Here is a 15230-nt window from a genome sequence, read left to right as displayed (position 1 = left end):
AGACAAAATGATAAATGATGATTGAACACCTCCCTTATGTATGGCTTTTCATTTTGGATTAAAGACAACTGAGAAGGAATATGATATATGTTATAAAATTATGTGTGGGATATAATGGTTAAATAGGGAACAGTTGTTAATCTGTCAATCAACATAAAAATAAGAAGACACTTCATGAAGGTAATGAATGACCAGCAGATTGAACACAAATTATATAAATAGTTTTGGAATTTTTTTGTTTTTTCTATTTTTAACGTAGCAAATAATTTAAGCTGTGGAATCTTGCTGGAGTATGTGGTCAAGCCAGCCAAAATAGTGGGATTCAAAACAGGATTGGACAAGTTTCGGCAGGAATAGTCCATAAAAATTAGACAGGTAAACTTGGGGGAGTCATTGTTAAACCCTAGAAATTACACCATAGGAAACAGACATACGTTTTGGGGTCTGCCTGGTATTTGTGACCTAGACTGGCCACTGTAAAAGACAGGATGCTGGGCTCAATTGACCTCAGTTTGACTCAACATGTTCTTACTTATGTTCTTATGTGTTGCAATATATGCACATATGTTATAAAATATGCATTTGCATGCTTATAACTAGATTCTATAAATGGTATTGAAAAATGTAAGCACTGAGTGATATTCAATAAAGGATATGTGCCCTTTATAGTATAGTACTAAGCACATAAATGGCACCTCCCTTAAGGCGTCAGCAATTATGCCTGCTGAAAGCAGGTGTAAAAGCCAGCACCTAAATTAGGCGCCGATGGGGTCTATTCTGTAAATTCTGGGAACGCCCCAGAATGCCCCCAAAATACCCCTTGCTGTGCCCCTTGAATTTACGTGCTATAGGATTTACGCATGGAGCATTATAGAATACAATCTGGTTTACTAATCAATTAAGTTGTATGCACAAATCAGCAATGCGCAGTGGTTTGCATGTGCAACTTTAGTCACCATATATAGAATCTCCTAGTTAGAGTACAAGCATCAATATTTGTGTGTTATTGAGCTGAATCTGGGAGTCTGTTTTATTAAGGCAGAAGCACCTATATTCCCTTTATAAAATAGACACCATTTTGGACTTTGCAATTAGGTGTCCTGTTATAAACTTAACACCCAGGCAGAAGAACTAACGGAAATTCAGACTTTAAGAAGCTTACAGAGCTAAACATTAATCATAATAAATCACTGGTACTTGTGGTATGAACTTGACCCAAGGAAAGTTAACAAGATTAATTCCCCCTACAATGGGCCCAAGATCAGATTAAAAATGTGGGTATTCTGTTAATATATAGATCACCAGATAACAAGTATTCTTACAATGCCCCCCTCATTGTACAACCTTAGCATCTTTATGTAAGCATCATTTGTGCACTAAAATTGTAGAAAACTAAAAGGGTAAAGGGTCATAGATTTGATATACCACCTTTCTGTGGTACTACCAAACAAGTTCACATATACATTATATGCACATATTTTCTCTGTCCCTGATGGGCTCACAAAATTTTGTACCTTGGGTAACAGAGGGTTAAGTGACTTGCCCAAAGTCACAAGGAACTGCAGTAGGAATTGAGCCCAGTTCCCTAAGTTCATAGCCCACTGCAGTAACCATTAGGCTACTTTTTCACTCCTACTAGCACTTACATGTGAGATATTTGCAGTTACGTGTGTATATGGTAGTTGGGTGCTAAAGATTATTCTATAACTTTAGTGTGTAACTCATTTATAGGCAGCAAAAATGGCTTTTACCATGGGGTGTGCTGAGGCATCCCGTGGTAATTTTAGAGATGTGCGCACACTACCCACATGCTAAAAATATTTTTTAGCACTGGGGATGGGTCTGGGAGCAGAGAGTGGGCTTGATCTGTGCTAATCGGTTAACGCATGAGCATTGCTGCCCGCTGAAGGGGTCTTTTACTAAAGCTTAGCTCAATTTATCTGCTGAAGGACCCATAGGAATAAAATGGGCCCTACTGCAGATAACTCAAGCTAAGTTTTAGTAAAAGATCCCCTAACTGATAGCGCAGGTGTAGCATGTGAGTCCCTATCATCTACAAAATAGGTGGTGGTAGGAGGCTAATGCGCTATTGAGAAAATTAGTGCATGGCTATTAACAGGAAAAATGGGAAAACTGGCCATTTTACCCCATCAAAAAATGGCCTTTGCACACAGGAATGACCCACGTAAAGGTGCGCTAAGGCCACTTTTTAACAATGTTTGACAAAAGCGTCCTTTAGCATGTAAAAACAAGGCAGAATGCACAGGGGGATGTTCATGGGCAGATCCCACATTTAAACCCTCAAAATTACCCCTGCAATTGCCATAGCATAAGTGGCTGTGCCTACAGTTTAATGTATAAATGCCAACTTATGCTAGTTTTCTATAAAAGAATAAGGGTGCCCCATATGCTGTTCTAGAAAAAGCACTCAGTGTGCAGCATCTTGACACCTTTTATAGAATTACCCCCCAAATGAGTATGTTCTTATCTTGTGTGGTATGCAGAAAAATAAAAAAGATATTTACACTAAAATGAAGAATCACAAGTACATATTAGCTACTAAAAAATCTGTTAGGTTGTACCTTGCTGACTCCCGGGTGCAGAGTAGTAGAAGCTGGCAGTCTGTTGGGAGTGAAAGAAGAAGTTGTATTTACTTGGGTTATCAATGGATCCTATAGCTACAGTATTTATTAGATGGGGGTCCAAGAGTTTATCTGGCTGTTGTGCTCATTGGGCTATGGATTTTACATTTCACATTTTTACTACTGTCTCTGCAAGTCGATAATTCCAAAAAGAAGTCTTCAAAATGCAAGAGGCTATTGATGTGCATTGACTCGTATTAAACATGTTGCACATATATTGTAACTGGTACCTGCTGCATATACCCGGGACATTAAGTTGTCACTTACTTTATGATTACCATTATAATTGAGAATGAAACGTGCTTGAGCAGTTTATCCATTACACTTGACACAAAAAGGTTTAACTTCAGTACCCACTGTATATGTTGCCTCCTCTGCCATGTTTTTTGAATAAAACTAATTATCATGGGCAATCAAGGGAAATATTACTCTGCATGTTTGGCTGAATTCCCCTGAGTCTGTATTATAAAATCGGAAAGCACTGGGGCAGGACATAGCCATGGTCCTTTTCCAAACCTATGTCAGTGTAATGAATTCCCTTACAAGACTGATGGCATAAAGCAGCTGGCTGTGTTTACTATGTTTAAGCTATAACACTTTGATCTTTTGAACACTGGATTTGATTGGATTTTGTTTTATTTTGGCACAAAAAGATACAGTGGGCTTCAGCTCTAATCCCACGTGTTAAAACATATGAAGCACTTTTACATCTGGTATAAAAAGTAAGCAAGATATGGAAAAATGTTTTATTGACTTTGAATAATTCTGTGGCATCTGTAAATCCTCACTTGTCATGCCTATCTCCAGATAATTTATCATTATGTTAAATAGTACAGGTCCCAATACATACCCTTGAGGCACTCTATTAGTGACCCTTTTCCATGTGGATCACTGAAAATTCAGTCCTACTTTCTGTCTTTCGAAGAGTTTGCAGTCCACAAATGGGCATGGCCTCCTAACCCATCACTCCTTCTGAAAATTCAAATACACAAACTATCAACTGGTTCACCATTCATTAATTCTAATACATTAGTAAGTCAAGATTTGGGCTTATTCCTATTAAACTGTATCTATCTATATGGTCAGTAACTATGGAGCCCTTTTACTAAGCTGCTGTAAGAAATGGGCTTATGTAGGCCTTTCCCATGTGCTAAGCCCATTTCTAGAATGGCTGACTAAAAGGGATTTTCCCCATTTGTTTTATTTCTGGCCATGCAATGTTAACATTAGCGCACAGCCATTAAAAAAAAAAATTACCATGGGAGCACTTAGAGATCCTGCATTTTGAGCATAGTAACCAGTTAGTATGGTGATGGCATCAGCACACTTACTGGTTAGCTCATCAATGCCCATTCTCCACCCCTGACACACCCTCTCCAAAAAGAAAATAATTTAGTACTGTGTGCTTAGCTTTAGTGAGTCCCATGTTAGGCATTTTTGTTCTATTAGTCACCCATTAGTGCCTAATGCAGCTTAGTAAAAGGGACTCTTTTTTGGTAAAGCTTCAAGCATTTTGCTTAGCACTGAAGTCAGACTCACAGATCTATAGTTCCCCAGTTCACCTCAAACCCCCTTTTACAAATTGGTGTTACATTAGCCACCTACCAATCCTTAGATATTGGCTTTTGTTCTTTACAGAGCACAGAGACTTTGATTTCTCAAGTAAAAAGCCTTCTTAGCACTGGCTCTCAGGTTGCTTTATTACAACTTGACCTATCTGCTGCCTTTGATGTGGCCAATCATGGTATTTTGCTTGCTAAATTGAAAGAGATTGGTATTGTTGGTTCAGTTAAAAAAAAAAACAACAACTTTCTGATTCATAGAAATTATGTGGTTAAAATTAAAAAAGCTCCCCCCCCCCCCCCCATGCAGTGTTACCCAGCGGTCACCTTTGTCTCCCATTCTTTCATTAGATCAAGATGTAGCCTTTTCCGAGATAATTATTTGCATTAATAACTCAAAGGAAGAGGGAGAACACGAGGAACAGAGAGGGCTCCCCACAAATAGAATGGCGTCACAGGACAAGGAAAAAGAGGAGGAAGGGGAAGAAAGGAGGGGGAGGGGAGTTGGAGCACAGTGAGCAGGAATTGGGTCAGATGAAGGGAGGGACCAAACAAGGCAGAAGGATAGAGGATCAATAGGATGGCAGGGCAACAATGTTTGAACCATGGACTAAGGGACTAAGGCATGCTGTTGCCAGAATTTCGAGCGGTGAAGGAATTTGCACTGCAGAGCTTACCACTACAGTGTCAGCGATTGCAGGTCAGTGTCAATGACATTTGCATTGCGGAGCTTTATACTGTGGCAAGCAGGTTGCTGACCATCTCATTCAACAGCTTTCCCAACTTTTCCAGTGCTCCTGTGCACTTGACAGTGACAGGTTAGTCTACATAAGTACATAAGTAATGCCACACTGGGAAAAGACCAAGGGTCCATCGAGCCCAGCATCCTGTCCACGACAGCGGCCAATCCAGGTCAAGGGCACCTGGCAAGCTTCCCAAACGTACAAACACTCTACACATGTTATTCCTGGAATTGTGGATGAGGGAAGGCATTTGCACTGCAAAGTCTACCCTTGATGGCCGCAGACTACTGCTCTGCAGCAACCCCTATAGCTGTACAAGGGGTTGGAGGTTGTTTACTGCCAGTCCATGGAGTCATCTGATGCTAGGTGAGTATGATGCAGCTTGTGGGTGGTAAATCGGTGGTGTGCCTGTAATTTTGTTATTACCTATGCCAGGGTGGAGCCATTTGAGGGGCTCCTTGCTCATCTGCATTTGAGCATGCCTCCGCTGTGGTGGTGTTTTGGCATTATTAAACTAGGAGGGCGAAAGGGGGCATTTTGAGGTGTATTGCTGCTGGTAAAGTGTGGCTGGGAGTTAGGCTGTTGACAGGCACCCGCTCCTCATGATCGGAGGGTGCAGCCATGTCGCTTGAAGAAAACAGTGATCTCATGACATCATCAAAAATGGCCATTTTAAATTTAACGCACCCTCCATCTTGTGTGTGGAGGACATTCTAGTCAGGGGATTGCTCTGCCAGCTGGTGGCAGCCATATTGAGTATGGCAGGGGTAATCCCTGGTTAGGTTGGGATTATCCCTGCAATTCTTAGGTCATTCAGCTTTTGGAGTGCTGCATTGTTCCTGGACTGAAGAGCTGAGTGGAACCCAGACTCGGTAAAGTGTCTCCTAAACCCCTGGATTGCTGTTCTGGACCATTGACTCACTCCCAGGTCACTGCAAGTGGACTGGAATTGAGGTGCATGGTGAGAGTGGCTGGCGTAAAAGCGAAGACTGTGAAGTTTGAAATGAGAAAGTGAAATTCTTTTGTGGCCCAGGTCCGGACCTAGAACAGGGTGAGACCTGGGTTATATAGGCAAGACAAGGCAAGGCATCATGTTATCAGACAAGCATGTTAAGGTGATTCCCGCTCAGCAGCACAAGCAAAGAAAATAGTTGCCAGATGGGTCACGAGGCACTCCACCAGCCCATTGCTGGCAAATAGGCACACGCAAAGGGGGGTCCCTAAGCAGCCTACTATGGACACACTTATCTAGGAATTGCAGCAGCAAGTCAGTAGACACGGGACCACCATTGTGATGCAAATGCTATGAAGTGCATCAACAGTGTTGGCAGAGGTCTCTGCAGTTACAATGCCAGTTGTGCCACACGTTCCCTTAGGTGCTGCACCATACACGTTGTCTGCTGCCCCAGTGAACAGCAAGATCAGTCAATCTGAGAGTACACTGACAACATCTGGCCCCTCACAGCTCAGCGATAGGGCTGCACAGATGAGCGCTAGGCCTGCAAGGGACACTGCTGATAAGGAGCTATTGCTATTTAATATTATACAACAAGCTATACAGGTCTTTCAAGGACAAAAAACTGCCTACCAAAAACACTCCTGCTCAAAACACTCTAATAAGCATTCCAGTGCAGGCCCCAGTTCAGAAAGTCTAGGCCGGGCAGAATACTGCACCAATACAGCATGAACCAGAGTTATCCTGAACGGGGCCGCAGTTTGAATTGGCTGGAAGGCCACAAAATGTATTATCCAGGGTAACACAGGTAGTAACAGTACAAAGGGGAATAGTGAGGGTGTAGCATGTGGTGCTAACTCCCTATCAAAAAGCCAAAAAATGGAAGAAGGAGTTTATAGACATATTCTCACTGCATCTCAGGGATCAAAATGTCAATATAGCGGAGTGCACATAGAGTGTCGTCCCCAGTATAACTTTTCACTTTTCATCTGATGTGCTGTCTCCTCCTGATATTTATATACATATACATTCATAACAGTATCTTTTTAACCACCTTTTTGGCACTACATTAGAATTTGCATTTTTTAACATTGCTATGAACTTATTTTGCATCTCACTCTCTGATAATTGATTTGTGGTTGAAAAATGATTCTTACTATTTTTTGCAGCTCCAATTGTGGTTACTGTGGAGCTCCAGTTGTTCTGAACATTCCCATTTCATTATCACTCAGGTCTGTTTTTTTTACCCCCATTCTTGTGGCTATGGTATTCATATTCCCTTGCATCTGCTTGAAATGTGTGGTAATTTCCATTAATTGGAATATATTAACCATATTTCGGTTCCTAGGGAAATAGCTTTTAACAGCTAGGGATTCATTTTTTTAGATTTCTTTTTAATGCTATCATTTAGACTCTGGGGTAGCTCTCACCTTAGGTATGAGAGCTCAAGTTTTATATGTGGTTGGCTCTAAGAATGTAGCATTCCTGACAATATTTATTTAACATTGGGGTTTAGACTTTGCAATTACTCCCCCTTTTGAATAAAAGGTTATAAATGATATATAGAATGTGACATGCCTGCAAGTAGATATTTATTTATTTGTTACATTTGTATCCCACATTTTTCAATATATTTGTAGGCTCAATGTGGCTTGCATAGTACCGGAGAGGCGTTTGCCAGCTCCGGTGAGAACAAAGTGATGTTGTGGTAGGATAAAGTTAATGTGGCATAGCCACAATTAGAGAATCGTACAATGGAAGAGTTATGTCTTAAGGGCCCTGTTTACTAAGGTGCGCTAGCATTTTTAGTGCACGCACAAAATTAGTGCGCGCTGTGTAGGCGCCCATAGGAATATTGTGGGTGCCTACACAGTGTGCGCTAAAAGCACTAACGCGCCTCTAGCGCGGCTTAGTAAACAGGGCCCTAAGATAGTTGTTTTATCCTGGGTTATATGTTACCCACTTCCTTTTAAATTGTAATCATTTTTAATTATTTATTTTCATGTTTATGCTGGGTTTTCATATGTACAGTTCATTTTATTCATATATATTTTTATATTTGCATACCAATTATTGTGAGTAATTTCAATTGCATCCATTAAGTTACATGTTGATATATTTTACATAGGTATTTTTGCTGTTTAAAAGATGTTTACTTTGTAAATAGTTTAATAGTTTAAATGTGTTAGGTAATGCAGTTTTATTGTTTGGTTTTGTTTGTATTTTTGTTGTTTTTCTGTTGTTTAGACATGACTCTTGAGGCAGGCATTGAATTGCCGAAACACAGTTCTGTGTCAACTCTGATTAACATCTGTGCAATCCCACACTTTCAGGGTTTCCATATACAGTTCTCCCATGTGTAGAGACCTCTGATAGAATCTTATAAAATTCTAAGCTGTAATAAAGTAAAACATATGTTAAAAGAGGAGAAGAAAGGGATATATTTGGGGAATTACATTAACCTGCACTGTAATGTTTAAGGACATGTGTTCAGAACATAAAGACCAGATAGTTACCTTTAAAATGTTTATTTACAATACAGGTAATGCAATAATGTTAAAAGGCAGTTTTTAGGGATTTTACACAAGGGAAATGTGCCACAAGATAAATATCGTTAGAATGTCTGAATTATTAATTAAGCTAGATTAATACAACTCACTTTGATGGTGGCTGCTAGTTGGAGTGGTGAAGAAGGTCCTTGCTGGAAAATAAGTCTTTTTGTTCCAAAGTTGTTGCTGGAGCCTGAAGAAAGTCTTATCTTGGATATGTGTGAAGTCCAGCAAGGCCCAGGGATTCAGTGATGGTCCAGAAAGGTGCAGATCATCTAGCAGGCAGGGTCCAGAGAGAAGGAAGGAGAGGAAAAAGCATGGCCGACTGAGAATATTCAAGGGTTTTATAATTTCTTGTTGGACCATAGGCTGAAGTCAGGTGGGGTGTATTTTTTCCAATGAAAACTCAGGGATAGGTGAAAGTGCAGATGGGGCATGGTAACTGGTCAAATGTTTAAATGACATTATAAGGATTCCTAGTTGGTCATCTGCTGTGATACACACCCAGAAGATATTTGACAGGATTAAAAGAGTCACTGTCTGAGTTTCATCTAATCTTTTTGATTGCTGTCAATATGCAGACTTTTGTTCTTTGGATATGTCGTGATTGACTTTTCAAGTATCCACCCAGCTAGCCTTTGTTACACTTGTATCAGTGGTCTTCAGGGAGATGGGGCCTGTTTCTGATACTGAACATGTTGCATTAGCAAAATTTAAAAAAATGGTTTTAAGATCATCACATACAATCACACCCAAGTCTCACTCCTTTTTCATGCACAAAATTTCTTCACCCCCTAAATTGTACCACTCTGTTGGGTTTTTGCAGTCCAAATGCATGATCCTGCTTTTTTTAGTATTAAATCTTAGCTGCCAAATTCTGGAGTATTCATCAAGTTTGGCTAGGTCCTTCCTCATGTTATCCACACCATTAAAGATTTTTGTATCATCTGCAAAGGAGGTAAAACTTACTAGATAGCCCCTCAGCAATATTGCTTAGAAAAATGTTTAAAAGAACTGACCCAAGAACCGAACCTTGTGGCACACCACTGATAATATCATTTTCCTCAGAGTGAGCTCCATTTACCACTACCCTCTGTCACCTTCCACTTAATCAGTTATTAACCCAATCAGTCACTTTAGAACCCATAATGAGGGCACTCAGTTTATTTATTAGTCGTCTATGTGGAACCGTGCCAAAGGTTTTGCTAAAATCTAAACACACCGCATCTAATGCTCTCTCTCGATCCAACTCTCTGATCACCCATTCAAAGAAATTAATCAGATTTGTCTGACAAGAGATGCCTCTGGTGAAGTCATGTTGCCTTGGTTCCTGTAATCCATTGGATTCCAAAAATTTGACTATTTTCTGTTTTAAAGCATTTCCATTAATTTACTTACCACAGAAGTCAGACTTACCAGTCTGTAGTTCCCAACCACTTCCTTCCGCTTTTATGGAAATTCACCACATCTGTTCATCTTCAGTCCTCCAGGACCATTCCCGATTCTAAAGAAGCATTGAAAAGGTCAGCCAAAAGAGCCACTGGAACTTCCATAAGTTCCTTCAATACCCTTGAATGTATACCAGCCAGCCCCATTACTTTGTCCATCTTTAAGTTTAGCCAGCTCCTCGTAAACACAGTTCTCTGAAGATTGTTCAGAGAATACCAGCACTCCATTCCTATTTATGTTTGTCTTCTGTGGTCCTGCTCCCTGCCCTTCAGCTATGAACACAGAACAGAAATATGTGTTAAATAATTCTGCATTATCTTTATCAGCTTTGTAATGGGGGTCCGCTTCCTCCTCTTGGGTGGAGCCGGCAAGCCTGCGGGCTCCCAGGGTTCCAGAACAAAATACTGCTGATACTGGGACTAGGGCCACAGTATTTTATTATCAAGGCAATTTCATACAAAAAAATCATAATATATTCCTCAAAACAAAAGGTACTGTCCTCCTGAGATAATCCTCAAAAGAAAAAGGTACAGTCCTCATAAAGTAATCTTCAAAGGAAAAAGGTACAGTCCAGGTCCCAAATCCCTCCGCAAATGTTCAGCTCCTCCCGAGTTCAGGCCCTCTACTAGGCCTTAGTTTCCCTTCTCTCCCCCCTCATTCAGAAGGGTTCAGTAAGAGTCCGGCCCACTTCCCATAGGGCACCATAGTTCAGAAAAACTCTTCATTGACAGTCTTTGCACCTCAAATCAATACCCTAATGTTACCACCCCTCTCGGCTGGACTGTAGTGATGTGCTCCCAGATACCTGATGGTTGTAGTCGTGGCGAATATCCAGGGAACACACACTCACAGTCGAGGGAGTGGAACAAATAAACTAACCTCGTCCTTTACTCTCAAAGAATAAAGGAGGAAAATAATCTAAATTTAGGATTTGTTCCTGAAATGGAAGGACCAAACTTTCAGATTTGCAAATTATCTCTTTCTTTATTGAATACAAATGCAAGCAAATTTTCATTCAAATAAACTCAAATTCACAATTAGTGTGAAGCTTAATAGAACTGCAATAACATATTCAACATTCAAATGTAGAACTACATGTATACCCTTAACTTTGTCTGTTTCACCTAAAAAGGCGGAAAAGAACCTTTTCCGATAGGTATTTAAATTGTCTTTTATCAAAAATCAGATATTTGTGGTTATTCTCTTTCCTGATGTAGAAATTGGTCTCTTTGTGTGCACTATTGGTGTTTTTGCAGGGATCTCATGGATTTTTAATATCTGATGGTCTGTTCCTTTGTTTTCCCTTAAAATGTTGTGAAAAAATAATATATTTCTTTCAACACCCTTGGCAATGTCACTTAGCTGTGGCTGAATTTATTTAGGTGATGTCTTTCTTCCGTTGGAGCTCATCTGGAACCCTTCAGAGGATGACTCCCCCAGATTTCTTCTCCCTAAACCTCACTTATAAAGAAAATAAATGGAGGCAAGACCCTTGAACTCCCTCTGTTCTTGTTCAGGCTCTGGTGACTATTAACCAATTCTCAATACTGTGGCCAAACTCTCTAATTGAAATAAAATAAGTTAAAGGTTTTCTTGAGGCAGCCATGGGCAAAGAAAGTGTTAACTCTGAGAAATTATATACATAAGAAATGATATTAAAAGCTTGAAGTTAGAATTCTAATTTTTTACCTTGCAACTAAAGTGAAGGAATGCCAGATGGTTCAGGTTATTTTCAATGTCTGGCTTGGCCGAGCCAAAGGTTAGAAAGGTCAGTGAGAAATGAAACTCTGTCCTTTGTGAATTGCCAATGCTAGCTGGCACATCTGTATACTATTAAATCTTGAGGGGATATTATTATGAATGAACAAAGGAATGAGCCAGACATATGACATATTGTAGTTTAAAGATTAGGCAGAAATACTGTTTAGAGAGAGGCAATAGATTAGAATTTAGAAGTTCTTGATATGTAGAATATGTTTTATAAGGATGCTTACTTTAGAATATGCTGTATTCTGTGTAAATTAATAATTCTGTGTAGAATGTCTGTTAAATTCTGTATTACTCTTTGTCTGCTGTTTGAGAGGTCAAGCAAGGACTGCAGTGAAGAGGCCAACATGTGTTTTAAGTTATCTGCAGTTCTGGCTGGTTCAATGTATAAGCTGATAGGTGAAAGAGGTCAGGACTAGTCAGCTCTCTTCTCCTTGATTAATTATAGGTAAAATGTAGAAATGGTCTTGAAAGTAATAACCTGATATGTATGCCATTAAGTAAGATTGGCCCTTGACCCCTTTAATGAATACCAGAGTTTAGTTAGCAGTTAGTACTAGGAATATGAGAAATCAATCATAATAACATGTAAGAGACTGGAGCCCAAATGTCTGGTGTAAGGGGCCCCAGGTCACAGGTCAGTTTAGGATGTCTGGAATCTATGTAACTGATATTTGTATGGAGCTGATTGGTTGAGGCAAGGTAATCAATCTATTCCTTAACCAATTGGAGAGTAAGGGGGCTAGGCTAGGCTAGATAGAACTGTATTTAAGTGGGAGAAGAAGCAGTTTATGTCAGAAGGAGCTCAGAAGAAAGAGAAGGACAGAAGGAGCTCAGAAGAAAGAGAAAGACACAGAGAGCTGAGACAAAGACACAGAGAGCTGAGAGAGAGACAAAGAGAGCTGAGAAAGAGAAGAAGAGACTTAATGCTGATGTTCTACTTTGTTTGCTGGCAAATAAAGAAGATTTCTCTCTCATTCTGGTGTGCTGTCTGACTCCTGAAGTATCATAAATTTATGCATCCATTCCTGCAACAATTCTTGGTGGCAGCGGTGGGATACTGAATCCTGCATTAATCCCAGCACCCAACTGACTGGAGAACATTCGCCGGGTATGTATTCTGTATTCTGTATTATAATTCTAGCTAGAAAGTTGTAAACCAGCCCCTCAAAAATTGGGGGAAGGAGAGCCTGATCAACTCTCAGCGAAGGCCCTAGTACCTTCTAGTCTAGTGGAGATTAGAAGCGAAACCGCTTGAGCTTATCTGTATCTGAGAAATCTGAAATTGTTGGGTGGGATTTTTTGTGCGGAATGTGTGATGCGTGAATGATTAACTGAGTGCGGACTTCTTATAGCTGCGTTTCCAATTAACGCGAGTTCAATTGGCCAGCGACGGAAGGAAGCGATTGCTGTCTGTCTACCTAGTGTCTCGAGAGTGCGGACCCCTTACTGCACTTTCAAAAATTCCCCCCCTCTTTGTGTGTTGTAACTGTAAGCATTATGGGTGGGACATCATCTAGACAAATTGCTACCCCCCTAGATTGTATGCTTAAGAATTTTAAAAAAGGATTTTTAATTAATGACTATGGACAGACTTTAAGCTCAAGTACTCTAAGAACTTTGTGTGAAGTTGAGTGGCCATCTATGGGAGTGGGGTGGCCCCCTAGTGGCAGCTTAGATATTGAAGTAATCCGGAAGGTCTACAGCATAGTTGTAGGAGAACCAGAATATTCTGAACAACTCCCTTATATAGATTCCTGGGATAGCCTTGTGACTGACCCTCCCTCTTGGTTGAAAACTTATATGGGATCCCCAGTAAAATTCATGTTAGGCCGTGCTCAAAGAAAGATTAGAAAATCTAAACTAGAAGAGGGAAAGAGCCCCAGGAAGCCTACCACCCAATCGGTGGCTTCCGCCCCTACCCTGTCTGAGAAACCCATACTCTCTGATGACCCCTCAGATCTTGAGCCACCACCTTATGGCCCTTTGTTGGGGTTCCGTGCCGCCCCTAGAGATCCACGCCGCCCAGCCCAAGCTTCTCCAGTACAGGCTTCTCCGGATAGTTCCTCCCCCACTGTGCGAACCCCACCACATCCTAGGTTGGACTTTTCAGCCAGTCTCTACCCTCCTCTGCCACATCCTTCCCTGTTAACCTCCGAAGACCCGCTTTGGGCTCCACTCCCTGACTCCTCAACTCCTGACAGCCCAGCCTCTCCCTCTAGTACCCCTACCCACTCATCAGGGGCCCGGCATCCCTTTCAATGGACTGACTCACCTGTGACTACCTCTCAGTCTATGAGTACCCCTTCCCATCCCTCAGGGTTTCAACCTACCTCCCCTGAATGGGTTAGACCTGCTGCAATCACCTTTGAGCATGATAGGAGGGTAGCTCCTAGCTCTACCTCAGATTCCATTCCCACCTCCTCGAGAGTTCTGCCACTCCGACAGGTAACTACCACTCGACCGGATCCTAATAATCAGGGTCAGGTTATACAGGCACAGGCCTATCAGTATGTACCCTTCACAACCACCGATCTCCTGAATTGGAAGACGCATTACCCCTCTTATACTGAAAAGCCTCAGGCAGTGGTGGACCTAGTGGCTAGCATTATGGCCACCCATAACCCAACCTGGACTGATTGTCAACAACTTCTCCTGACCCTCTTCACAACTGAGGAGAGGCGGAAGATTTTGCAAAATGCTGAGGCCATAACGCGAGCCCGTGCCCCCGAGGGGACACAGAACCTAGAGGAATGGGTTAGAGCTCGGTTTCCTCGCGCAGCTCCAGTTTGGGATCCAAATAATGGGCAGCACTATGAACTGTTGTCTGGCTATTGCCGGGACTTGCTGGAAGGTATGAGGAAAGGCATAAAGAGGCCCATTAATCTGGCAAAGGTCTCTGAAATTCTCCAAGGGGCAACTGAATCCCCTGGGGCCTTTTTAGAGCGACTAATTGAAGCCTACAGAACATACACCCCATTTGACCCTGAAGCCCTAGAAAACCAGAGAATGGTGAATAGTGCATTGGTGGCCCAGAGTATGCCAGATATCCGGAAGAAGTTGCAGCGTCAAGAGGGATTCGCAGGGATGAATACCACCCAGCTAATTGAGATCACAACCAAGGTTTTCATTAATAGAGATCAGGAGGTGCGTCGAGAGGCTGACCGGAAGATGCAGAAGAAGGCCGACCTTTTAGCGGCAGCCATTACTAATTCCACCCTTAATCGAGGTCGACCTCTAGCTAATGGGAAGCCAAAGTGGGACCCCGGACCACCAGCCAGGCCCCGAGATTCCTTCAATCAATCCCGGCCAAGGGGGGAGAATCCCAGACCAAGATTGGAGAGGGATCAGTGTGCCTACTGTAAGGAAAGAGGGCACTGGAAAGATGAATGCCCCCAGAGGCGCCAGGGACTGAGAAGGGGACCAGGAGATCGAGGAAGCCGAGGCCGAGTTCGAGAGGGAAGATATGAGCCTCCTGAATCTGACATCATCGGGATAGCCGAGATGGCAGAATGGGACGAATAGGACAGACCGGGTTCCTACAAACTGGGCTCCCAGGAACC

The sequence above is a fragment of the Microcaecilia unicolor genome, chromosome 4 (genome assembly GCF_901765095.1).
Source record: "Microcaecilia unicolor chromosome 4, aMicUni1.1, whole genome shotgun sequence".
Lineage (NCBI taxonomy): Eukaryota > Metazoa > Chordata > Amphibia > Gymnophiona > Siphonopidae > Microcaecilia > Microcaecilia unicolor.
This window is presented reverse-complemented; position numbering follows the sequence as displayed.